At 41.8% G+C, this 26,684-nt stretch overlaps 1 long non-coding RNA gene across 2 annotated transcripts; it reads left to right on the forward strand.

Annotated features, from left to right (window-relative positions):
- Nucleotides 1-115: 115 nt before the first annotated feature.
- On the forward strand, nucleotides 116-24,882 carry LOC125485943. Of its 2 annotated transcripts, none has more exons than XR_007264652.1 (4): nucleotides 116-293; nucleotides 595-791; nucleotides 21,386-21,559; nucleotides 23,108-24,882. It is a non-coding gene; the product is annotated as an uncharacterized LOC125485943 (long non-coding RNA). The 2 variants fall into 2 exon arrangements; XR_007264653.1 differs by having other exon boundaries at nucleotides 23,411-24,881.
- The last annotated feature ends 1,802 nt before the right edge of the window (nucleotides 24,883-26,684 follow it).

The following is a 26,684-nucleotide window of genomic DNA, read 5'->3' on the forward strand; positions in this document are numbered from 1 at the left end:
TGACGTCACTCCGCCCGACCCGTTCACTGTGCCGATTTGGGGACCGCCATGTTTTTTATTGGCAGGACGTGTCATAAAGTGCGCACGCGCAGGGCTTTTCGCATGCGTATTGTGAACTTCCGGGAGGGGGTCTGTCATGAGAGGTTTTGTCATACCAGAAACCAAGAAGGTTCAAAAGAAGTTTGATTAAGAATAACTCGGGTCGTTACTGGTTTGAATTCATTCGTTGATCGGGGGTCAGATTGATCTAAAGTAAAAGGATTAGTGCGGGATGTGAGGAGAAATATTTCACGGTAGGTGGAGGTATGGTCTAGAATGTTCCACCCATTCTGGTGGTCCAGGCTGAAACCTCCGATAATGTAGAACAAAAAAAAGCAAAAGCTGGAGAAAGTTAGTGGCTCTGGCAGCACCTGAGGAATAAGAGAAAAAGAGTTACCGTTTCCAGTCTGGTGAGTCTTCATCAGAATTAGTTTTGAAGAACGTTACTGTCTAATTCTAAAGAAGAGTCACTGGACTCCAAACGGTAGCGCTGCTTCCCTCTCCGCAGATGATGTTAGGGCTGTTGAGTTTAACTACTTCGGTTTCTTGTTTCAGAAACCTTCAAACTGTCTGGACGGTTTTTCTTTGGATCTGCTAGACTAACGACCAGGTGCTGGAAGATGGGGTAGTTTTCTTTTCTCCCAACTGCTGTGAACGTGACGGACTGAATGGCCGCTTTTTATGCTGCAACTTCTCCGTGGTTCCGTAAAGACAGTTTTGTGACACTTGCTACAATTTTATCACAACAAAGGGTTAGCAAATGGAATTTTCTATTATAAACACTGAAAGCCGAATCAATACGGTCATGAAAGGAAAATAGAAAAATGACGTTTAGAAGTATGTAAAAGCAAGTGGCAACATAAACTAATTCAGACAGAATTGTGGCAATGCAGTGTATTGTAGGTCAGATCTCGATCTAATAGAGCAGAGAGGTTCTGGATCTGCTTTAGTATTTGGTTCAGGGCTTGGGTAAGTACAATAGCTTAAACGAGGCAGGAGCAAACAGCAAAGAAAGGAACAAACTCAGCCGGGTCTGGTACCATTTGTGGAGAGAAAACAGGTTCACAACTAATTGCAGTTAGGAAAAGGTGGCATATATGTTGAAGATGGGAGAGGGGAAGGAGGTGAAGATAGAGCTCAGAGAAAGAGAACAGCTTTTGGGCAAATAAACGAATGGATAATGGTCAGCATAGGAAATAGCTACTAATAAGGACTGTTAGTAGGTGAAAATGGATTGGCTGTGATGAAAGCAGCCAAAGTGATGACAAGGTGGAGGTGGAGGTGGTGTGAGGGATGTAAAAGACATGGAAGAAGGTGCTCAGGCCCTATGATTAGTGAACTCCATATTGAGTCCTGAAGGCTGCAGGTTCCCCAAGCAGAAAATGAATGCTGTTCTTCCAGCTGGAGCACTGCAGCAACCCTGGGAAGAAATGTTGGCCAGGGTGCACAGTTGTGTCTTGAAGCTCAGGGTCTTTTTTTTTTGTGTGAACAGAACACAGGTGTTCCATAAAGTGATTACCCAGTCATTCCTTTGTCTGCCAACTACTGTTCTGTTTCTGGGCTCCATCTCTACCTACCGTTTATTCCCCAGCCCCTGTTTTCAGCATGATGTAATCCCCTTTTCCCTGTGACAAACAGTTCTGAAGATGAGTCATTGGGCCTGAAAAGTTGACTATTTTTTGTGCACAGATGTTGCCAGACCTGCTGACCTTCTCCAGTAATTTGTTTTTATTTGTTTCAGATTTCCAGCATCTATAATTTTATTTATTTTAGTGAGGTAAGGGAGTTGGTTAGCATTGAGAGTCAGTCTTTTGATTCCCATAAGGTCAAAATGATGACACTTTAGATTCTCACTTGATTTTACTTCTTGCATCTCCATGTCCCTAACACAATATATCAGTCCATTGGTCACATGACTAAGTTATGGGGAGGTGATGGCCTAGTGGTATTATTGCTGGACTGTTAATGCAGAGACCCAGAAAACATTCTGGGGACCTGGGTTTGAATCCTGCCATGGCAGATGGTGGAATTTGAATTCAATAAATATCTGGAATTAAGAGTCTAATGATGACCGTGAATCCATTGTCGATTGCTGGAAAAATCCCATCTGGTTCACTGATGTCCTTTAGGGAAAGAAACTGCCATCCTTACCTGGTCTGGCCTACATGTGATCCCAGACCTACAGCAATGTGGTTGACTGTTAACTGCCTTCTGGGCAATTAGGGATGGGCAAAAAATGCTGCCTAGCCAGCAACGCCCTCATCCCTCGAATGAATTTTTAAAAAAGTTGGAACAGTGAGGTCCCCTTTGTACATTCAGCAATTAGTTCCTATTACTTTCTCATCAGAAACAACATCCTTTTAATTAAAGAAAAATGGTGTGCCTTTATATCAGTATAACAGTTCCAGTCATCATTTTTCCTAAAGTAAAGATGAATGTTAATCTAATCTTAAAAATGAACACTTTACAGTTATTTAACTTGTTCTCTTTTCCTTTAAAGACAAGTTTTTTTTTGGCTGTAAAATGTTGTTTCTGTTTGAGCTAAACAGCACACTGCAGTTGGTCTTTAAATACTTCAAGTTCTGCTTTATTGTTCTGCAGCGCAAGTTTTTCTTGCAGCCACTCCTGTGCCTTTCTTCCAGCTTTTCAACTTTCTGCTTTACCCATTCTTGGAATTGGTCCAGCTTCTGTTGTTGTAATTCCAGTAAATTGTTCTCCAACTGGACATAGTGTTAAACTGCATCTGGAGTTCACTAAATTACTGTCTAAGCACAGCACTGTCAGCTTTTTGAGTTCTTCTCCTATGGAGTGAATGCTGATAAAGTTTTGAACTGAGATTCATGTTTACCTTCTCTCTGAACAGTATACTTTGCAATTGCTATTTTGTGTACTTTTTAGCAAGTCATGTTATGCCCTGCTTAGTCTCAGCTTTTCAGGTATGTCACTTCATCTTTTTTCGTTTTAAATTTTTATTCTGATGTGCTGTAAGTTTCTGGTAATCTAACTGAATTTTGAATAGGCTGACTTTTTTTTTCCCCATTCGGAGCTCCATCTTTTGTATTGGCTGTGAGTTTCAAATACGATGTGGCCATTTGTATCCATGTGAGCTCAACTGCTACTTCCTGTGTTTTTATGGGTTTTGTTTTTTCCAGTCTGACTGGGGGCATCCTTACATAACTCTTTCTCTAGTACATCGATGACTGTATCAGTGCCTGCTCTCACCCAGAACTGGAAAAGTTAATCCATTTTGCTTCCAATTTCTAGCCTTTCAAGTTCACCTGGCCCATCTCTGACTCTTCCCTTTAATCCTTGATTTTTCTGTCTTTGCCTCCTTTTGCAGGGATAGACTGTCTACTAATATTAGTTACAAATCCACCAACTCCCATAGCTACCTCAGCTACACTTGCTCACACTACTTTGAAGGGACCATTCTCTTTGACATCCCTCTATTACCCCAACACTTCATCTCCCTCCCATAGCACTTTTCTGTTCAGTGGCAGGAAATGCAATACGTTCTCTTTTATCTCCACTCTCCTACTGTCCAAAGCCATAAATATTTCTTTCAGGAGATGTAAATCTACTTGTGCTTTTTTTTTTCGATCTAGTCTACAGTCTTCAATGCTTATAACGTAGCCTCCACTTCACTGGGGATACCACTTTGCAGAACACACCTCAGTTTGCAAGCATGACACCAACCTTCTGTCACTTGACACTTTAGTACACCATTTAGCTCTTAGGATTTTTTTTTGCCCTAGGTCTACTGTAGTATCGGAGTGAAACCCATTGCAACCTGGAGCATTTTCCATTTAGGCCTAAAGAAGTCACTGGACTCAACGTTAACACTATTTTCAGATGCTGCTAGATGCTGAGTTTCTCCGGCTATTTGTTTGTTTTAGATCTCCAGCATCTGAAGGTCTTTGTATTATTCTATTTGGGCCTTCTAGATTCGATGTTGTGTTGAATAATTTCAGACCATGAACTCTGCCCTCCGTTTTGTTTCCCTGCCCTCTCCCCATTGTTTTTACGTTTTGCATGCAGCAGTGCTGACCTTTTAATTATGCTCTTAACAGCTACTGTTAAACACCTAATCTGGACCTAGCTCTCTTTACAACATTAACACTCCCTTTGCCTATTGTTGTGATGCTGGAGTTTGTTAATCTGTCTCTCTAACATTCCCTTAAATTCCACCTGCTTCCCCTCCTCTTGGTTAGTACTTGGAACTATGACATTATTGCGATTTAAAGACTGGGCTGAAAGAGGGACAGCTGAATGTTCCCATGATTTAGATGTTTTGGAAGTGACGGAGGTAAAAGCGGTGGGGAAGTAGCATTGCTGGTAAAGGAGTATCTGTTGTACCGAGAGAGGATACATCAGAGGAGTCGTGCAGCAAGGCAATGTGGGTAGAACCCAGGAATAGGAAAGGTGAAATAGCAATGCTGGGGATATACTACAGGTCACTCACCAGCCAGTGGGAGATAGAGGAGAGAATATGTGGACAGATTTTGGAAAGATGTAAAAACAGCAGGGTTGTTGTGGTGGGTGACTTTTGTTTTCTTTTTAACTTCCCCTGTATTGACTGGGACTCCCTATGTGCTAGGGGCTTGGATGGGGCAGAATTTGTAAGGACCGTTCAGGGGGAATTCTTGGCACAATACGTAAGCAGTTCAACCAGGCAAGGAGTTATACTGGACCTGGTTTTGGGACATGAGCCCCGTCAGGTGAGTGAAGTTTCAGTGGGGGAGCATATCAGTAGTGGTGACCATTGTACTGAGAGTTTTAAGATAATCGTGGATAGGGATAACCTTGGGGGAAGGTGAGCTATGACAATAGTAGGCAGCAGCTGGATAATTTTAGAGGCAGCTGTTTGAGAGTAAATCTACATTGGACATGTGGGAGTATTTCAAACTGCAGTTGGTAAGAGTTCATGAGTGGCACATTCCTATGAGAGTAAAGGATACGTATGGCAAGTTATGTGAGCCTTGGATGACCAGGGATGTTATGACCTACATCAGAAAGAAAAAGGTCTGAGGATGGGAACTTATGTAACCCTCTAAGTGTATATAAGGAAAGTAGGAAAGAACTTAGACAAGGAATTAGAAGGGCTAAAAGGGGTCATGAAAAGTCATTAGCAAACAGGATTAAGGAGAATCTCAAGGCTTTTTATACTAACTCATTCCGCTATAATGTGATAGTTGTGTTACTACACAACATCGCATTACCATAGAATCCCTACCGTGTGGAAACAGCGCCTTCAGCCCAACAAGTCCACACCAACTCTCGGAGCATCCCGCCCAGACCCATCCCCCTATAACCCACCTAATCTACACATCCCTGAACGCTATGGGCAATTTTTCATGACCAATCCACCTAGCCTGCATGTTTTTGAACTGTGGGAGGAAACTGGAGCACATGGAGGAAACCCATGCAGACATGGGGAGAATGTGCAAACTCCACACACAGTCACCAAAGGGTGGAATTGAACTTGGTGCTGTGAGGCAGCAGTGCCAGCCACTGTGCTGCTCAGAAAATCGTGACCTGGAAATTATGGAGCTATGGGTAAAGTGGGGTTAGGGCAGACCACCAAAAATCACTCAAAAGCCTCACAAAGGATAGCACAGTTTGAATAAATGTTAAATTTACTTTTATTTCTTTATTAGATATGAATTAAACACCTTACACTGAGAAAATGTGAAGATGACTTGGGGGAGGAGGATTTGAGGTTGCTGTGCTGTTCATGTTGATCATGTGATGCTGGCACAGACACTCTATCGGCACTAACTTGTGCATGCTCAGGACAAAGCCTGCAAAATGATCATGTGATATTGACATACTCCTCCGTGCACTGATGGAATCATGTTATAGTTAACACAAGTTTGTGTTTTAGAAATAGCATCTCCTATTCGTCTGTCGTGTTATAGCAGAACCAACTGTATATCCAAAGAAAGAGGGTAGCTAGGGAAAGGGTTGGCCCACTCCAGAACAAAGGAGGGAATTGATATGTGGAACCAGAAGAGGTAGGTGAAGTCCTAAAAGGATACTTTATATCAGTATTCATCAGAGAAGAAGTTGGTGGAGGATGATCTCAGGGAAGACCGTGTCAAGTTTCTAAGCCAAGTTGCTATTAAAAAGGAAGATATTTGTGCGTCTTAAAAGGTGTTAAAGTAGATAAGTCCCCAGGTCCTGATGGGATCTATCCCAGAATATTGAGGGAGGCAAGAGAACAAATTGCTGGAGCATTGACACATCTTTGTATCCTGTTTGGCCACAGGTGAGGTCCCAAAGGACTGGAGAATAGCCAATGTTGTCCCATTGTTTAAGGGTAGCAGTGATAATCCTGGAAGTTACAGGCCTGAGTGTCTCATGTCAGTGGTAGGGAAATTATTGGAAAAAATTCTCGGGGACAAGATCTATACACATTCAGAAGCAAATGGACTTATTAGCGATAGACAGCATGATTTTGTGTGGGGGAGGTCGTGCCTTACTAACTTGATTGCATTTTTTGAGGAGGTGACAAAGATGATTGGGGGAAAAGTGGTTGATGCTGTCTGTGGACTTCAGTATAGCAATTGACAAGATCCCTCATGGCAGACTGGTACAAAAGGTGAAGTCACATGATATTGGGTTGAGCTGGCAAGATGGATACAGAATTGGTTTACTTATAGGAGATAGAGGGTAATGGTGGAAGGATGCTTTTCAGAATGGAGGGTTGTGACTAGTGTTCCACAGGGTTCGGTGCTGGGACCTCTGCTGTTCATGATCCACATAAATGATTTGGAGGAAAACATAGCTGGTCTAATTAAGTTTGTGAATGATACAAAGATTGGTGGAGTTGCACGCAGTGAGGAGGATTGTCAGAGGACACAGCGGAATACAGATTAGTTGGAGGCATAGGCAGAAAAATGGCTGATGGAGTTTAATCCAGGCAAATGTGAGGTGATACATTTTGGGACGTCAAGTACAAGTGGAAATTCTACAGTGAATGGTAGAACCCTTAGGAATGTTTATATGCAGAGGGATCTGGGTGTGCTGAAAATCACTGAATATGGCAGTGCAGGTAGATAAGGTGGTTAAAAAAGGCTTATGGCATGCTTGCCTTCATTGAAAGGGCATTGAGTGTAAGGATAGGCAAGTAATGCTGCAGCTTTGTAGAACTTTAGTTAGGCCATGCTTGGAATATTGCAAACAGCTCTGGTTACCACACTACCAGAAGGATGTAGATGCTTTGGAGAGGGTACAGAAAAGGTTTACCAGGCTGGTGCCTGGTATAGGAGATTTTAGCTATGAAAAAAGGTTGGCTCGACTGGGTTTGTTTTCACTGGAATGCAAAGGCTGAGGGGTGACCTAATGGAAGTTTATAAGATTGTGAATGGCATAGATTGTGTGTTTTCCCAGTGTGGAGGGGTCATTTACTAGGGGACACAGGTTCAAGGTGAGAGGGGAGAAGCTTAAGAGATGTGCAAGGCAAATGTTTCACACAAAGTGTGGTGTGTGCTGGAAAGTGTTGCCAGAAGAGGTGGAAACAGCCACAGTAGCAGCATTCAAGAAGCACCTGGATGAATACATGAATAGGGGGATATGGATTCAGTAAGTGAAGACAACAGTTTGTGTGGAAGTGCAAAATGTGGCAGTGCAGGCTTGGAGGGCTGAAGGGCACGTTCCTGTGCTGTACTATTCTTTGTTCTTTATGTAATAGAATTTATCCAGTAAGTAAACTGGCAGTCATATTCTTCTGATTACAAGGTGCTTTTTATTGTGTATACAACATTCAACTGTGAGTGCTGTCTCCTTCATCTTGCATTTTGTTGAGATAATCTGCGCTAATTACAACTGCTCAGCATTGGGATAGCAGGATCGTCTATTTCCATTATGTAGATATATAGTTAAGAGTCATAGAGATATACAGCCCAGATCTTTTCCTTTTGTTTCCTTTAAATTTGACAGTTGGGGCACACATTCAGTTTCCCAATATTCCATTAGCCTGATATCATTTGGTTTTAAAGCCCACCTCCTTGGAACCTTTTCTCTTCCAAATTTTCAGGAAGAAAAGTATGATGTAGTTTGAGCAGGTTGATCTGTGCTTTGCTAGTAAGTTTTGACTTCAGATTTATGGTTCTAGCTTTACTTCTCAGCTTCTTTTTGATCTGACTGGTTGTGCCCATTCCTTTTCTCTAGGAATTGTCACATCCACTCATTTCATACAGTTGTATGGTTCTTATGTCCACTGTGTTCTCAAACACCTTGTTATCTTCCAGGGTATGGGCAATTTGTTTTACCTAGTCACTGATAACTTCTTTACTAAATCTTTGTTCTTCCAATGAGTTTCTTGGGAACATTCAACCTCTCTGGGCTGAGAGGGGCTAGTGTCCTTGTGAACCGTGGTATTGATATAGGAGAGTGATGTTGGGATAACATTCTAAGGAGCAATAATATGGTTGATCTTTTCAAAATCCAGAAGTTGACTTTTGTGTTTCAAAAAAAAAGATTAATTCTGATCTAGGAAAGTACTTAAAATGAATTTGAGACATTTGGATACAAAATTGGTTCAAAGGTAGGCAATAAAGGGTGGTGGTGGAGGGATAGTAGGAACTGCCGATGCTGGAGAATCTGAGATGACAAAGTGTAGAGCTGGATGAACGCAGCAGGCCAAGCAACATCAGAGGACCAGGAAAGCTGACGTTTCGGGTCTAGACCCATCTTCAGAAATGGGGGAGTGGAAGGGGATTCTGAAATAAATAGGGAGAAAGGGGGAGGCAGATAGAGATGGATAAAGGGGAAGATAGGTGGGGAGGAGACAGACAGATCAAGGAGATGGGGTTGGAGCCAGTAAAAGTGAGTTAGGGAGGGGATAGGTCGGTCCAGGGAGGATGGACAAGTCGAGGAGATGGGGGTGGGGCTTGAGGTGGGAGGGGATAGGTTAGGGAGGTGGGTACGAGCTGGGCTGGTTTTGGGATGCGGTCGGCGGTGGGGAGATTTTGAAGCTTGTGAAGTCCACGTTGATACCATTGGGCTGCAGGGTTCCCAAGCGAAATGAGATGCTGTTCCTGCAACCTTCGGGTGGCATCATTGTGGCACTGCAGGAGGCCCAGGATGGACATGTCGTTCAAGGAGTGGGAGGGGTTGTTGAAATGGTTTGTGACTGGGAGGTACAGTTGTTTGTTGCGAACCTATCGTAGATGTTCCACAAAGGTGGAGGGTTGCTTTTTGGACTGGAGGCCTGTGACCAGCATTGTGCCACAAGGATTTGTGCTGGGTCCACTGCTATATAGATGACTTGAATGTGAATAAAGGATCTGAATGGGTCAAGAGTGGCAGATGGAGTTTAATTTAGATGAATGTGAGGTGCTATATTTTGGTAAGGCAAATCAGGGCGGGACTTTATTTAGATAACACTGTGTGGAGCTGGAGGAACACAGCAGGCCAGGCAGCGTCAGAGGAGTAGGAAAGTTGACGTTTCAGGTTGGGACTCTGAAGACTTGTATGCTTTAATGGGAAGATCCTGGGGAGTATTGCTGAACAAAGACCTTGGGGTGCTGGTTCATATTCCTTGAAAATGGAGTTGCAGGTAGACAAGGTAATGAAGAAGGCATTCGGTATGCTTATCTTTATTGGTCAGTGCATTGAGTATAGAGAGTTGGGAGATCATGTTGCGGCTGTTCAGGACATTGGTTAGGCCACTTCTAGAATATTGCATTCAGTTCTGGTCTCCCTCTTACTGGAAGGATGTTGTGAAACTTGAAAGGGTTCAGAAAAGATTTACAAGGATGTTGCCAGGGTCGGAGGGTTTGAGCAATAGGGAGAGGCTGAATTGGCTGGGCTGAGGGTTGACCTTAAAGGTTTTTTAAGAATCATGAGGGGCATGGATAGGGTAGATAGCCAAGGTCTTTCCCCAGGATAGGGGAGCCCGAAACTAGGGGGCATATTGTTTAAAAGGGACCTAAGGGGCAACTTTTCACACAGAGGGTGGTGTGTATATGGAATGAGCTGTCAGAGGAAGTGGTGGAGGTGGGTAAAATTACAACATTTAAAAGGCCTCTGGCTGGGTACGTGAATAAGAGCGGTTTAGAGGGATTTGGGCCAAATGCTGAAAAATGGGACTAGATTAATTTAGAATATCTGGTCAACATGAATGCATTGGATCAAAGGGTCTGTTTCTGTGCTGTACATCTCTATGACTCTGATACAGTCACTTCTAATGTAAAAGTTTGAGTCTTTCAGCAGGATCATTACTCAATGCTTTAAAAACATGCCACTGATATTTTTGCCTTCGGGATTTGGATTTACTCTTCAGTTTTTCATGTACTTAACTTTTTACTTACCTTCACTATTTAATTGAATGAATGATGAGCATAATTATTGCTTGTTCAAAAATCCCTATTTTCATTTCAGTCTTGAATTTTTTTGAGCTATTAAATTTTACTAATTTTCAAGACTTGTAGCTGAATGTGACCATATCAATAACACTTATTATTTAACAACCCAAGAGAAAAACTGAGTTTTTTTTAGAAACCTGCTAAATTTACACACAATCTTCCATGTTTACAGTGTGTCATAGAAGTGCAACTCTTATGTTTCCAAAGACTGGGGCTTGAGTTCTTGTACACTATCTGGTCCACAAGTTAAGCAACTCAACCAATAATCGAAAAGCAAAATTATTCAGATGCTTGCAATTTGAATTCAACTGAGTTGCAGGCTTGTGAAGTGCACCACCCACATCACCATTACAGTTCTTCATAGACTTGCTTTTACTTGGTTATAGTTACTGGGCATGTGCAAAATGATCCAATTACTCCACTCTTTTGGTCTTTCCCCAGAGAAAGTTTCTGCTTTTTAAATACATAATCAATTCTCTTTATGATGTTAAAGAAGCTGCCCTTTAAACGCATCCCAGTTTTCTAATTTGGCAAAGAAATAATCTTTTACTTGCACCCTCCTGTTTGGAAAGCAAACACAACAATTTTAAAAAAAAAAAAAAAAAAAAAAACCTCCTATTTCCTGCCACCCCAGTTTGTCACACCCAGAAAGCAATTTTGAAATGTTGTACTTAGTCATTTCTGCATTGCTGTTCCCATCTCTCTGTGTACTCCTTGGCCAAGCTTGAAATTGGACCATCACAACTTTACTATACATTACCCATGAATAAGGCCAGCTTTTGGTTTGTGGCTAACTTTTTAGCAATTTCCAGATACATAATGCTCTAGTTACCCCATTTTGAGCACTTTTTTTTAAAATAGTGGGCACCATGACTTGGAGCAAATTTACATTGACTTTGGTGAGGATGTGGTGCAGATTCTCCAGATTTGTATTGGAGCAGGAAAGGGTTGTATTTGGATAACAGGTTTTGTAGTCCAGGCTTTTCTTGCCTTGAGTGTCAAAGATTAATATATTATCTAACTGAAATGTCTTAAAATGGTTAAAGAATTTGAGAGGGTAAACAGAAATTATTTTACTTGGTGGGGAGTCTAGAACAAGGGGTAGAACCTTTAAAATTAGAGCCATGTTATTCAGGCTGATGTCAGGAAGCCGTTATTCAAAGAACAGTTGAAGTACTGGAGTCTTTGTCTTAGCAGCAGTTGTTTGTGGGGTGGTTTGCTGAAAGTGTACAAAAACAGATTTTAAAAAAGTTAGGTGTTTTTTAGTACGCAGAGTTGCAGAACCAGGATGGATAGATGGTTAGGTGCAGATGAACTATAAACTAAGTGAAGGATAGCTCACTTCTGGCCTACTTCTTTGTTCCTAAACACATTTCTTATTTTAAAAAAACTCAGGTTGCAACAATAAACGAGTCTCCTTGCCTTCTCCTACCTCTAGTTAAGGCTTTGGTAAGTGAAATACTGCCAGGCTGTTAATCATGAGGCTTCAAGATCAAGTCATGAGAAAGTATGTCTCAATATTCAATATATATCTCAGACTTTCCTTCCCTTCACAGCTGCTGACAGCATCAAAAGTTGAACTTGGGTACTTAGTGTGTAGAGCATTACTGATGCACAGGTTCAATCCAGTAATTCATGCTACCAACATTGTATTAGCTCTTGAGTCCCATCACATCACAGAATGCAAGTTTATTTCAGAAGCATGTCACAAGTTGCAACCATCTGAGATTCCTGTTGGAGTCATCAAGTAGAGATTCAATAGAAATATTCAAAATAAAGAAGGGTTTTCATTGATTAAATAAGGAGAAACTGTTCCTGAAATAACTCCACTGAGGCCGGTATCCCATCACCAAGTTGCCCTTTATTTGAATGTGGGGAGCCCTTGATGCTGATCCAGCTTCCTTAGAGCCTGTTATCAGAGTGAACAGAATCTCTAACACTCCTGTTTATATCTGTCAGCCAGGACTCACTCCCTCATTTGGGGCTGTTAATCTGGTCTAATCAGGGAACTCATTCTATGAGGTCCACCTGGTTGACCTCATTACAATCACTACATCCTTCTTCTCCTCTTTCCCCCCCCCCCCCCCCCCCGACAGTGAGAGGACATAGGCTGTTTTGTTTTGTTTGTTGCTCTTCCTGGGGTGTTTGAGCACTGGGTCAGGTTCCTGTAACTCTGCCTCTGATACTGGTGGTGATGCGCAACGCACAGTAGCTTGCCACTTGTGCCTAGTACATCTCCAAAGAAACCCTTTCTCCTCTTCAGGTGGCAAAAACGTCAAGGTGGTGACAGCTGCCATGTCCATCTCAGTTTCTGAGGTATTTTCAATGCTTGACAGAGGGAGAACCCATGTGTTCTGGAACAGTTGGAAGGGCTGTAGGGAGCTGCACCATTTGAATTTGCAGCTTTCATATGTTCCACGTGCTTGTCCAGAACTGTCACACCTACCTGAACTTTATGTCACTGGCCCTGACCTTGCGTTGACCATGCCTGTTACTCCCAGAGGGCCATTTCTGTGGTTCCTACACCAAACTTTGTCCCCTGAAGTAAACTATCTCTTTCACTTAGCGGAGTCTTGTGTCCGGCATTATCGTTCCTGATGCCATTTCACAAGCCCCACCACCAATTCCAGAAAGATCAGATTTGACTTGGTGTGGAATCTTTTTACCCATTTTCAACCCTGCTGGAGTTACCCCTGTAGTTGCATGAGGGGTGGTCTTGTAATCAAATAGATATTGAGGTGAAGCTTTAGGCTGTTTCTTTAAGCCTTCCTTCAAAGTTTGGACTGCTCTTTCTGCTGGATCATTGGGTGATGAATGCCATGGGGTTGTCTTTGTATGACAAATACCATTCAACTTTGGGGAAATACTCATTCTTTGCAGCTAAGTGATGGCAATTATCGGTGGCCAGCACTTCTGGAAGTCTGTGTATTGCAAAAGATGCTTGCAGTTTTTCTTTTGTCCCCATGATTGATGAATGAACTCTATGCATATCCAGCCATTTTCAGTGGGCATCAACAATGACTAAGAACATTGAGCCCATGAAATGACATGCATAGCCGACGTGTAATTGAGTCGAGGGTTTTCCCGGCCATTCCCACAAATTTAGGGGAGCTGCTCGTGGTAACTTCTTTGATCTTGTTGGCACTATGGGCACTGCCTGCGGGAGGTGGCTCAATGTATTCATATTTGCTACCTGGTCTCCCTGAAGGTGTTCCAACCTGTAATTGAATGCACTTAGCATTAGAGCCCACTGCTGAATTTGGCTTGAAGCTAGGAGTGGCATCGACCTGTCCTCTTTAAGTATACCTTGCAGGTGTTTGTGGTCCATTATTATTACAAATTTACATCTGTAAGGGTATTGACGGAACTTCCTGGTCCAAAGATGACTGCCAAACCTACCTTTTTTATCTGAGTGTATTTACGCTCTGCATTAGACAAAGTCCTGGATGCATACACTATGGGAGTTCCTTCCCATTGGGCCATCTATGAGCTAATACTACCCCAATGCCGCACAAGGTGACATCACATCTCCATACCAGATCTTGCTTTGGATCATAGTGTGCCAACACCTCAGAGGATGATAGCTGTCTCTTCACTTCCCTGAAGGCTATGGCTTGGCTACATGACCATTTCTAGGATTGACCCTTTTTTTGAAAAAGAGTTGATGCAAAGCTGCCAGGATGGAGGCCAGGTTATGTATGAACTTTCTGTAATAATTCTCTAGCCCAAGGAAAGACGTAAGCTCCAGTACAGATGTGGGAGCTGGGGCACCTTTGATTGCCCTCACTTTATCTTCCAGTGGGTTTAACTTGGTCTTGTCAATTTTGTAGTCCAAGTAGGTCATTTGGGTTGCCCGGAGTGCACATTTTTTTCCCTTCGAAGGCATATGCCCACCTGGAAGAAACATCTAAGGACTATGTCTAAGTTCTCTAAGTGCTCCATTAACAGCCTCAATCAGGGAACTTGTACTCTGAGGTCCATCTGGCTGACTTTGTTACAATTACTACATATCATAGAGGCATAAGGGTTAGTGACCTGATGACATGAAAGTAAGATCATTGGCGTAAATGAGTAGAAATATTTTTGTTACTCAAACTTGTGATCTGGACACAATGCCTGAAGGGGTGGTAGATTGAGATTCGGTAAAAACGTTCAAAAGGGAATTGGACAAATACTTAAATTGAGGGGAAAAAAATGCAGTGTTCTGGGGATTGGAAGTATTGGATAGCACTTTTAAAGAGTTGGCACTGGCACAGACAGTGGGCCAAATCGCCTCCTATGTTCTGTCATTCTGTGAAGCTGTTAGGCTCACCTTAGGTGACGTGATCTGAAATTCCTTTGTTTGGCCTGATGGTGGAGATAGTGCTTCTTAATCTTGCAGTTATGGAGAAGTGCTGAGCTAGATAGATCTGGCATTAAGAACAATTTAGCATTTTGTAAGGTCTTCAGCAAACCATGAAGAAAAACTGCCTTCCAAACATTGAACGCAAGGTTTTCTTTCCAATGAGTTTAAAGGGTAACCTCCAGCGTCAAAAAAAGTTTTTGAGCAATTTATTTTTAATTAAAGGGGAAATGTTCTACATGGCTAAGTATTTTCAAAGTGAAGAACTTCCCTAAACACACTAAATATGTAGATAAATAACAGTAGGGGAAAATTTTGTCTTTTAGTGATGGTAAAATGAGTGGTATTGCATTAGGAGATTTCTATAACAGGCAACAAATTCAAGATGTTTGTTTCATGATGTCACTCAAAGCCCAAATCACCACAGTCTCTGACAGTTTAGAAAGTATGCCTTTTAAGCCCAGTTTCATGCGCTTGACAGTTTTTTTGGCATTTAGAGGCACCAGCACATTAGAACATTGAACTGAAAATATAAAGCTTGCCTTTTGATCTTGGATGCTAATCTCCTTGAATATACTATTGCTTCCTCAATCTGTACCCATCTTTACTGTAACTCAATGTTTCAATTGCTAAAAACAGATTTCCATCTGTGCCACTAAACCAAAAAGTGCAAATAATATTGATTGTGACTGTGAAAAAGGTAAACTTACCCTCCTCATCATCATTTTTGATATGTCTGCAGTTTTTGACCTGGTTGACCATGTTGTCGTCCCTCAAAGTCTCTCTGGTGTGATCTAGTTGGATGTCAATGTTTCTATTTGGCTCATAGTCAGAGAACCACCCAGTAATAGCTTCTCTTCCCACTCCCTTGCCATTAGTTCTGGTGTCCCCCAAGAATTTATCCTTGCTCCCCTCTCCTATTTCTGACCTACATGTTGCCTCTCACCACCATCATTCAAAAGTACAGCATCAGTTTTCAATGTATGCTGATGACAATGCAGCTCTACCTTACCACCATCTATCTCAACCTCTGCATTAGTTTTTCTGAATTGTCAGTTTGCTCTCCAATGTCCAATATGGATGAGCAGAAATTTCCTCTGACTAAACATTGGGGAGAACTATATAGTCAGCATGGATTTGTGAGGGGTAGATCATGCCTCACAAACCTTATTGAATTCTTTGTAGAGGTGACCAAACATGTGAATGAAGGTAGAGCAGTGGATGTGGTATACGTGGATTTAAGTAAGGTGTTTGATAAGGTTCCCCATGGTAGGCTCATGCAGAAAGTAAGGAGGCATGGGATAGAGGGAAATGTGGCAGATTGGATTCAGAATTGGCTGACCCTTAGAAGACAAAGGGTGGTAGTGGACGGAAAATATTCAACATGGTGCTCAGTTACAAGTGGTGTACCACAAGGATCTGTCCTGGGTCCTCTCCTATTTGTGATTTTTGTAAACGATTTGGACGGAGGGATGGATTAACAAGTTCGCGTACGATACAAAGGTGGGTCGTGTTGTGGACAGTGCGGAGGGCTGTTCTAGGTTTCAAAGGGACATTGATAGGATGCATAGCTGGGCTGAGAAGTGGTAGATGGAGTTTAACCCTGAAAAGTGTGAGGTGATTCATTTTGGAAGGACAAACTTTGAAAGCAGAATATAGGGTTAATGGAAAGATTCTTGGCAGTATGGAGGAGCAGAGGGACCTTGGGGTTCATGTTCACAGTTCCCTGAAAGCTGCCACCCAGGTGGATAGAGTTGTTAAGGAGGCGTATGGTGTGTTAGCTTTCATTTAATAGAGGGATTGAGTTCAAGAGCCGTGAAGTTATGCTCCAGCTATACAAAAGCCTGGTTCCGCCACATCTGGAGTATTGTCCCGTTCTGGTCGCCTCATTACAGAAAAGATGTGGAAGCGTTGGAAAAGGTGCAGAGGAGATTTACCAGGATGTTGCCTGGAATGGAGGGAAGGCCTTACAAGGAAAGGTTGAGAGCGCTAGGGCTTTTCTCTTTAGAACGATGAAGGATGAGAGGTGACTTGATAGAGGTATACAAAATGATCAGAGGTATAGATAGAGTGGACAGCCAGAGACTTTTTCCTCGGGTGGAGGTATCTATCACGAGTTTTAAAGTGAGTGGAGGTAGATATAGGGGAGTCGTCGGAGGTAGGCTCTTTACTCAGAATGGTAGGGGCGTGGAATGCATTGCCGGAGAAGGTAGTGGAGTCGGCCTCATTGGGGCATTTAAGCGGCTATTAGATAGGCATATGGATGATAGTATAAGGTAGGGGTGGAGGTTAGATAGACCTTAGGATTAGGGTAAAAGTTCGGCACAACATCGTGGGCCGAAGGGCCGGTACTGTACCGTACTATTCTATGTTCTGTACTGTTGTGTTCAATGTCCACCATGATATTCTGTTCCCTAGCCTCTAAACGCATCCACCTCCTTGAGCCTAAACTGTTGTGTTTGCAACCCTGTTTCTGCATTTGACCCCAAGATAAACTGTTTTAATAACCATAGCATTGCTAAAACTACCTATTTCTGGTTTCTTAGCAGTGTCTGACTTTGCATCTACCCACTCGCCTGAATGAGTGCAGCTCCAACAATGTTCAAGGAGTTTGACACCATTCAGGACAAAGCAATCCATTTGATTGGCACCAAATCTACAAACATTCACTACTGATACTCAGTGACAGAAGTACACGCCTCTACAAAATGCACTGCAGAAATTCATCAGTGTTCTTTACATGGCACCAACCACACTTCTGCCTACGACCCATTGAGATGAACAAATAGTGGATATTTGCATGGATATAGCATTATGGGTCTACCTACAGCAAATAGGCTGTAGATGTTCAAGAATACAGCTCAACACAAACTAGGAATGAGCCATAAATAGTGGCCCAGCCAGAAATAATGATATCCCCTGAAAGAATTGGAAAAAAACCTACAGCTGTGAATGGTGGTAGGCAGGGATAAACGCACTAAAGGAAACTTCTCCACAACTATGTCCATCCTCAATGATTGGGAGGCCAGCACATCAACTCAAAAGACAAGACTGAAGCATTAGCAAGCATCTTCAGCCAGAAGTGCCCAGTAGGTGATGAATCTTGACCTTCACTTGGGGACCCCAGTATTGCAAATGCTAGTCTACATCCAATTCAATTGACTCCATGTGATATCAAGAAGGTATTGAATAATGCATGGCTATTGCTTTTGACAACATTCTGATAACAGTATTGAAGACTTGTGCTGCAGAACTAGTCATGCCCTTAACCAAGCAGTCCCAGTACAGTTAGAACACTGGCATTTAACTGAGAATGTAGAAAGTTGCCTAAATATGCCCTGTGTGCAAAAAGCATCTCAGCCACAGGACAAAGAACAATACAGCACAGGAACAAGCCCTTCAGCCCTCCAAACCTGTGCCATCACATTTTTGCTCTTCCATACAAAAATGTTTGTCACTTGCAGGATCCGTATTCCCCTATTCACTTATTTGTCTAGCTGCTTGAATGTTGTTATTGTGTCTGCTTCCACCACCTCCTCTGGCAGTCTGTTCCAGGCACTCCCCACCCTTTCTGTGAAATTCTCTGCCTTGCACATCTCTTTTAACCACCCCCTTCCCCCCGCCATCCCACCCCAGTGATACCTTGAACCTGTGTTCCCTAGTAATTGATCCCTCCACCCTGGGAAAAAGCCTCATACTTTCCATTCTATCCATGCCATTCATAATCGTTTAAACTTCTATCTGGTTGCCCCTCAACTTCCTGTGTTCCAATGAAAACAAACCCAGTCTAGCCAACCTTTCTTCATAGCTAAAATCTCCTATACCTGGCACTATCCTGGCAAACCTTTTCTGTACCATGTCTGGTAGTGTGGTGACCAGAAGTGTATGCAATATTCGAAGTGTGGCCTAACTGAAGTTCTATACAGTTGCAGCATAACTTGCCTATCATAATACTCAATGCCCTTTCCAATGAAGGCAAGCATGCCATAGGACTTTTTACCACCTTATCTACCTGCACTGCCACCTTCAGTGATCTGTGGACCTGCACACCCAGATTCCTCTGCATATCAATGCTCCTAAGAGTTCTACCATTCACTGTACAATTTCCACCTGTACTTGACCTTACAAAATACACCACTTCACATCTGCCATTTTTCTGCCCATGTCTTGAACTGATCTATAACCTGCTGTATCCTCTGACAATCCTCCTCACTATCCGCAACTCCAGCAATCTTTGTATCATCCACAAACTTACTATTTAGACCAGCTATGGTTTCCTCCAAATCAATTATGTGGATCATGAACAGCAGAGGTCCCAGCACTGATCCCGGTGGAACACAACTAGTCACATCCGCGCCCCCCCCCCCATTCCAAAAACCATCCTTCCACTGTTACCCTCTGTCTCCTATGACTAAGCCAGTTCTATATCCATCTTGCCAACTCACCACTGATACCATGTGACTTCACCTTTTGTATCAGTCCAACATGACGGACCTTGTGACGATGCTGTCACTGTAAAAAGGTTATTTTGTCCTTGGTTTTTTTTTTGGAGAGCTTGTAAAGGCAAAGGTACTACAGAGGAACAGTTTAACAATAGAAGGGGAGCGGCCACTTCTCCCAGTTCAGTTTTTTTTTAACTGTAACAGTCACAAGATGTTTTGAGTACCAGATGTGTTGCCAGCTTCAGTAAAGGTTTCCTCTGACTTTCTCTGAAATCTCTCTCTGCATGTTGTTCCCTCCTGCCTGTAAGAATTTGTGTTTGAGTTTACCTTTGTGCCAAGGGTTATGTTAATGGGATGTTACTATATTGGAACAGTTAATTAGTTAAGTTGCTGTATTGAGTGGGTTAGCTTTTCCAGTAGCTAAGTTACTCTAAATTCCACTTTCTTTTGTTCATGTTTCAGTTGTAGTGTTTAAATAAATTTTTGTTTTGCTTAAAGCTGAGTGCTTTGACCAGTTGCATCACACCTGGAACACCCACTTCAGAGCTGCCTTAAAATAAGAAAAAGTTAGGTTCTAGGCTACCTTCTTAAAATGTTTAGAGGGGTTCTGGCCTGATCCATAACAGGCTTTACTGAAGTCTTTGTAGACAGCATCAACGGCTTTTCCCTCATCAATCATTTTTGTCTCCTCCTCAAAAAACGCGATCCAGTTAGTGAGGCATGACCTCTCCCGCACGGAACAATGCTATCTATAATTAATAAGTTCATTTGCTTCTAAACGTGTATTGATCTTTTCCCCAAGATAAACTGTTCTAATAACCATGGCATCACTAAAACCACCTTCTTCCAGTTCCTTAGTATCATCTGACTTCACTGGAGGAGTTTCTCAGGGTTGTGGCCTAGGTCAAACAATGTACAGCTACTTTGACAATGACCTTCCCTCTAATTTAAGATCAGATGTGGGGATGTTTACTGTGCACTCTAAGTGACAATTAACAATGAAACCACTTCAGTGCCAGGCAGTGGCCATCTCCGAGAAGAGAAAATCTGATATTCAGTGGCATTGCTGTTGCTGAATCCTGAGCTATCAACATTTTTGTTATTAGCATTGACCAGAACCAGCCGTATAAATACTGTGTACACAAGAGCAGGTTGGGAATTTTGCAGTGAGTAACTCACTTTCTATCTCCCTAAATCCTGTCCACTATCTACAAAGCACAAATCAGGACTGGGTACAATACTTTCCATTTGCCTGGATGAGTGTAGCTACAGTAACACACTCAAGAAGATTGTCACTATCCAGCAGCATTGATTGGCACCATGTCTAACATTTCCAATATTCACTCCTTTCATCACTGATGCATAGTGCAACACCCCATGCAACATAGCCTCCAAACTACAAAGCATCCCGACTTGGAAATATGTCGCTGTTCCTTCACTGTCACTTCCAACACCATGGAAATTGTTTCCTCCGAGTTGTGAGTATACTTAGCCACTTGGAATGCATCAGTTCAAGAGGAAGGCCATCTCTGTCTAAGGACAATCAGGGATGAACAGCAAATGCTTAGCCTGTGGCACCCACATCCTGTGAATTTTAAGAAGTTGCCTTAGATACACACTTTATAATTGAACACTTAAGAATGAACTAAAAAACTGAACTGAGCACATTGACAATTGTCCAATGTTTAAGCAAAAACAGCACCCATGGAAAAATGATAAAGTTAATGTTTTAGGAATAACATCACCATTATGACAAAGTAGTCTACATGAAACACTAATTACTTTATTTCTCCACAGATGCTGCCTGACCTGCTGAGTGCTTTCAGTGTTCTGTACGTTTGTTTTAGATTTCTAGCATCTGCAGCATTTTTGTTTTAGTCAGCCAACATTGACAGCTCTGAGAAAAGGTTCTGGTTAATTTGCTCCTTAACTGTCCTACTTTCTGAAAACTGACAGTTAAAACACTGCTGATGTGGACAGGTTAAAAAAAAGTTCCTCCGAGCAGTCCTGACTTACAGCGCTACATATAGGACTGGGTTGTGCTTGTGGGTTAAACCGTAATGTCATATTTGTGTTATAATTTGCTTCCCCACACAACTACATCATGCCTCATCCCTATAATCATGCCTTATTTGATAGATTAAAGCAAATTGTATCTAAATATTTTTCTTTCGTGGACCCGTTTGATATAGATATACAAGCATTGGAGGCAATGCTTCCCTTTGTGGAAGAGCCTAGAACCAGAGGATATGACCCGAGTAAGGGGTCACTCGATTAGGACAGCAATGAGGAGGAATTTCTTTACTCAGAGGCTAGTAAATCTGTGGAATTCTTTACTAAGCAGCTGCGCCAGCCCTCTGCAAAAGGTATGTTCAAGACTGAGATGGACAGGTATTTAATGTAAAGGAATCAAAGGTTATGGGGATAAGGCAGGAGCTAAGGATTATCAGATCAACTGTGATCTCATTGAGTGACGTAACAGACTCAATAGGCTTAATGCCCTACATCTACTTCTGTGTAATGTAGTCTTATGTTCTTTGCTGAGCATCATAAGGCTCCACAGGCTGTGTGTAAACAAATCCAGGCAAAGCATTGAATCTGGGGAGCTTTGAACAAAGAAAAGATTAAATATATCCATTATAAGCATTTTATACATCTTAATGAATTTTCTCAACATGGCTGAAGACTTTTTCTCAATCGTTTATAAGTTACTTCCTTTGAAATATATTTCCACATCAGAAGGGTGGCATGGTGGCTCAGTGGTTAGCACTGCAACCTCAAAGTGCTAGGGACCCAGGTTCAATTCCAGCCTGGGTGACTATGGAATTTGCACATTTTCCCTGCGTCTGTGCGGGTTTCCTCCCAGTTCCTCCCACAGTCCAAAGATGTGCAGGCTAGGTGGATTGGCCATGCTAAATTCCCCAAGATGTCCAGGGCTATGTTGGCTAGGTGGAGTAGCCATGTGAAATGCAAGGTTACAAGGTGGGAGTGGGATGCGGAATGCTCTTGGAGGGTTGGTGTGTACTCGATGGGTCACTGTATGGATTCTGTGATCTATGAATGTGTGAATTCTAGACCATCAATGGAAATGTTGGACTGGTCTCAATACATAATACTGGACCCATATTAGGACTCCTAGCCCACCCATGTTGTCAGTGCACCTAGCCGCAACCTTCCAAGACATGATCTCCTAATTGTCCATCTCCATGCTCACCTTCATGTTAAGAATGAAGCAGAGGCCAGGCGGCCTGCAGTGATAGGCTTTCCGTCCCACCAGGGGAAATGAATGTTCTTGAGATTGGCAGATGCGCACAAACGTGCCACAATACATAGCTACTGACTGTTTCCAGTGTTTTTTTTTAAACACATTCCCTCAGATTTACAGCATCTGGAGATTTTTGCTTTTGAACATTAGTATTTTGTGTATAATTAGTTATAACTATAATTAATTTCTAACCTGTTGTTAAACACACAGTAAATTCATATTCTATGCATTTGGGCTGCGATTATGTGGCAACACCTACTAGCTTGGAGTTTTGTAGATAAAGGTTAGAAAATTGGGCTTCAACCACATAGCACATCATGTCACCAGTTCGGTAGAGCAGTGTTTTCAATTATTAAGCTGAGATACCAGCAAGCGAGCCCACATTTCTATATAAGTGCACTTTATGAAATTAAGAATGTGATTTAGTTTAGTTCAAGGTAAGAGTTCTGCCGCCAGCATATACCTTGCCTCATGAAATGAATGATTGAACCGATAAACAGATTTGGAATTCTTAAACCCAGTCCTTAAGACAAATTTGCTAATGTTGCAGATGGCGCCAAAGATTTCTTTTAGCTTTAAGAATTCATTTACTCCTGATTTGAGCATCTTGTATAATTTATTTTAACCTCTGTGTATTTCTGCCTCTTAGCTAAAGTCTTCGGTTCACCAAGGCAATACTTTCCTGTGATATCACTAAGAAAGATCCTTTGGAGAAAAGAAAACTATAAAGCTTGTATGATTCTATGACTATGGCTCTATAACTCGACATCTGGAATGTTCCTATTCCAGGTTTTCTGGTTTTTTAGAGTTTTATCCCTTTGTTGGGACCATGGAGATTATATTGACTGTTCTCATACTGCTGTAAGAATTGAATCTGTTCATGAAGATGTATAATAATCAGGTGTTTGGTTACGGGTTGGGAGTTTCATTATCTATTAATCCCTGATTATAGATCATGCCAATCTGATTTGGATGTGTCGGAGAGCTGATTTATAGACCAACATTTGGACAGCTCTTCTTATAAACCATCAAGATGATGACAGCGTTATCAATCAATCTGTTGTTTGTATAGAAAGCCAGTGACTGATGTGAGATCTGTTGGATAAACCTTCTTATCAGCAGAAGGAAGAGATCAGTGGGAGGAAGTGGGGAACCATTAAGACATGTTAAACTTCCCAACAGTCTGGGGCGGTTTGGATGGAACTCATGTAACCAATGGGTACCATACGTCTGCCAAAGTGCTGTCCTATCCTTTCAGTTCTGAGTATAGCAGAGCTGAGAAACTGGCTGTCGTTGGTCAGCTCAGATCCCTCTAGTGATGCAATTTTCACTTGTCATTTAACCCCTCTCCCCTGCACCCCTCCAGTCTTTTTCTTTCTCCACCCACTCCTGGCTGCCTTCCTACATCAAGATTTTGAATGACTCATTACTGCAGGAGGTGGTTTCCTCAGTTGCAGTTGCTGTTACTGTACACGTACAATGCTTGTAATTTCCCTTTTGAGAGCTTCTGGTTTGTCCAATATTGTGACTCAACGTCAACTAAATTTTCCATAAGTTCCTATTCACAAGTAGCCTATTCAAATGAAGAACCAACCAATACTGTTCCCTGGCCAACATCTCTGTCTCTGGCTTGCTGCAGTGTTCCAGTGAAGCCCAATGCAAGCTGGAGGAACAACACCTCATTTTCCGCTTGGGGACCCTACGGCCCTCCAGATTCAATATTAAGTTCAATAATTTTGGGGCCTGAACGCTCTCATGTCCCAGCCCCCCACCCCACACACACCAAGCCTTGTTATCACATAGCCTGCCATTGTACCCCCTGTTGTTAGTCACTAACAGTCCCCATTAACAACTATTCACCCTCCCAGCCTGATCATTAGCAACTCCTTTGTCCAACTGTCTTTCTCTCTCTTTGGGCTCTATCCTATCGTTTACTCCCTACCCCACCCACTTCCCTATTTTCTGCATATAAACTGACATTTTCTCAGCCACCATCAGCTCTGAGGAAGAGTCACCGGACCCGAAACATTAACTCTGTATTTTCCTTCACAAATGCTGCCAGATCTGCTGAGCTTTTCCAGCAACTTTGTTTTTGAACCGACCAATATAGCCTGACACTGATGAAGTTACAAAATCAGGCCCATTGTATCTCTGAACATTCATCAACAATCTATTAACTGTCATCTTGTGCTGTTACTCAGTATAATTTCATGTTGGATTAAATTGAAGACATGAGTAAAGCTGTGTTTGTTGATACCAAGAATTTCATTTATACTGTTTCCTGTCCTGATTATATTAAACCTTTAAAGTAAACATTGGCAGAATTAAATTTAATACACCAATCTTTATGGTTATTCAAAAATTGTGTCATTAATATTTTTATATTGATGCTTTTAACCAATAAATTATAATTTCTTTGGAAAAGAATCTCTATTTATTTTGATGTTGATATTGTATTCTTTCCCTTTTATATTTATTTTTGTTAGGTGTTTTTCATGAACTTCACTAGTATTTCATTTTTGCTCTATCTTACAACACAGTTAAAATAAAACAGTTTTGTATCAACATTGCAACGGTTTCAAGATCTATTTATGCTCTCTCTCCAACACACTGCTTTATTATCCCCACTTTCCCTGATGTTCAGACTCATTCAGGTATAAATAGCCTTTGTCAATTTGTGTAAAACTGACAATAGCATGCTAGTAATTGTTTGACATTTTTCCTAATTTCATTTCTGTTACAATTAGAAGAAATGATAATCAGGAGAGATGACAAACAGGCTGCTGGCTCCAGTGTAACCTGCTCCATGATCCTACAAAGGCCAAAACTATCCTACAGTCTCTGCTTGTCCTGATAGTCAAACTAACCTTTACCAGTTTCCACTACCTTCAGATTAATTATTCTGGATTTTTTCATCCTCTGAATGATTAATGTAATCAAGCTGCCACAATGGACTGTACAGTTACAAAGCTGTCCCCCAATGTCCTGTGGATTCCTCCACCTGAGCCATCATCTGCACCACCAGCTCAGTCCCAATGGCTTATGCTTTGGAAATACTATCCGATTAAAAGTAGCGCTCTAGTATCTTCAGGCTTGTCAGATGTGGTGCTGTACAGCCTGATCTATGGGAAACCTTATCTTTGCCCTCATAAATACCAGCAGCGCCTCTTGCTCCCTTGTGCTTTGTTAGTCACCCAGGTACATTTGCCTCTGAGTCAAATTCTGACTCCTGCAGAGTGGACCTCACTGATCTGGCATTAACTGAGAGAGAGTGTGACTTGCATCTTGTATTGACATGACCTGAGGTACTGGGAACTGTATTTTCTTCCTCAGCAACACTCAGAAGAGCAAAAATGAAAGACAGACTACAATGGTGACGTATAAAGTGTCGAAAATCTGGTAGAACTTCTAAACAACTGAAAATTCAGAACACCAGATGCAACTGAAAAATTGAATGAAGACCTCAGACTGAAGCCGCTGGTTCAAAGTGACTAAAGTTACATTCTATTTATATTTGAGTGTAACACTTTTTTTTATTGATGTGGAATGACATGCAGAACAATTTAGTATTTTTGTGAAAACTAAAACGCAAGATAACATGTAGCAAGACATACCTCACAAATAAATTTATAGTATTAAATAAAATCAATTTGTTATTGAAATACTAGAAAGGCTAACCTGGAGGTTTAAAAATGATTGGAATAGAGCACTGTAGGTGCAAATGTTATTTCTGTTTCAAATGCTGCCTGTAAGGTCTTCTGCCTTCATGGCTCAATACAGAAACTACATCAGAGGTCACATGACTGTCACTGGGTACAAATTAGTGTTCAAATACATTATTTCTCCTTTTTAAAAAAGAAAAAAGAATTTCTGAAGCTATAAATTATGTGGTCTGTAAAGAAAATTATCACTCTGGAATGAAACAGTTCATTTCAGTCTGTCCCTGTATGCACATTGCGTACCTAATCTTTAAAGCACTCATCTCTTCTAATGGTGCATGTGTGACTTATTGATGGCTGTTCATCTGCACGTTCCTGTGTTGATGCTCCTTCTCCAAGGAATGTCATTGCTGTGGCTATTGCTGCCGCTGCAGTAACTGTTGTTGCTCATCCACTGCCCTAGTTTGGGAACAGTTGGCCTTTGAGACTTGATGGTTGTTTTGTTCCTTGTGAAGTGGTGAAATCATATCTTTCTCATCAGCTGTTTGCAACGAAGGAAAGGATTCC

The sequence above is a fragment of the Rhincodon typus genome, chromosome 24, assembly GCF_021869965.1.
Source record: "Rhincodon typus isolate 14 chromosome 24, sRhiTyp1.1, whole genome shotgun sequence".
Classification (NCBI taxonomy): domain Eukaryota; kingdom Metazoa; phylum Chordata; class Chondrichthyes; order Orectolobiformes; family Rhincodontidae; genus Rhincodon; species Rhincodon typus.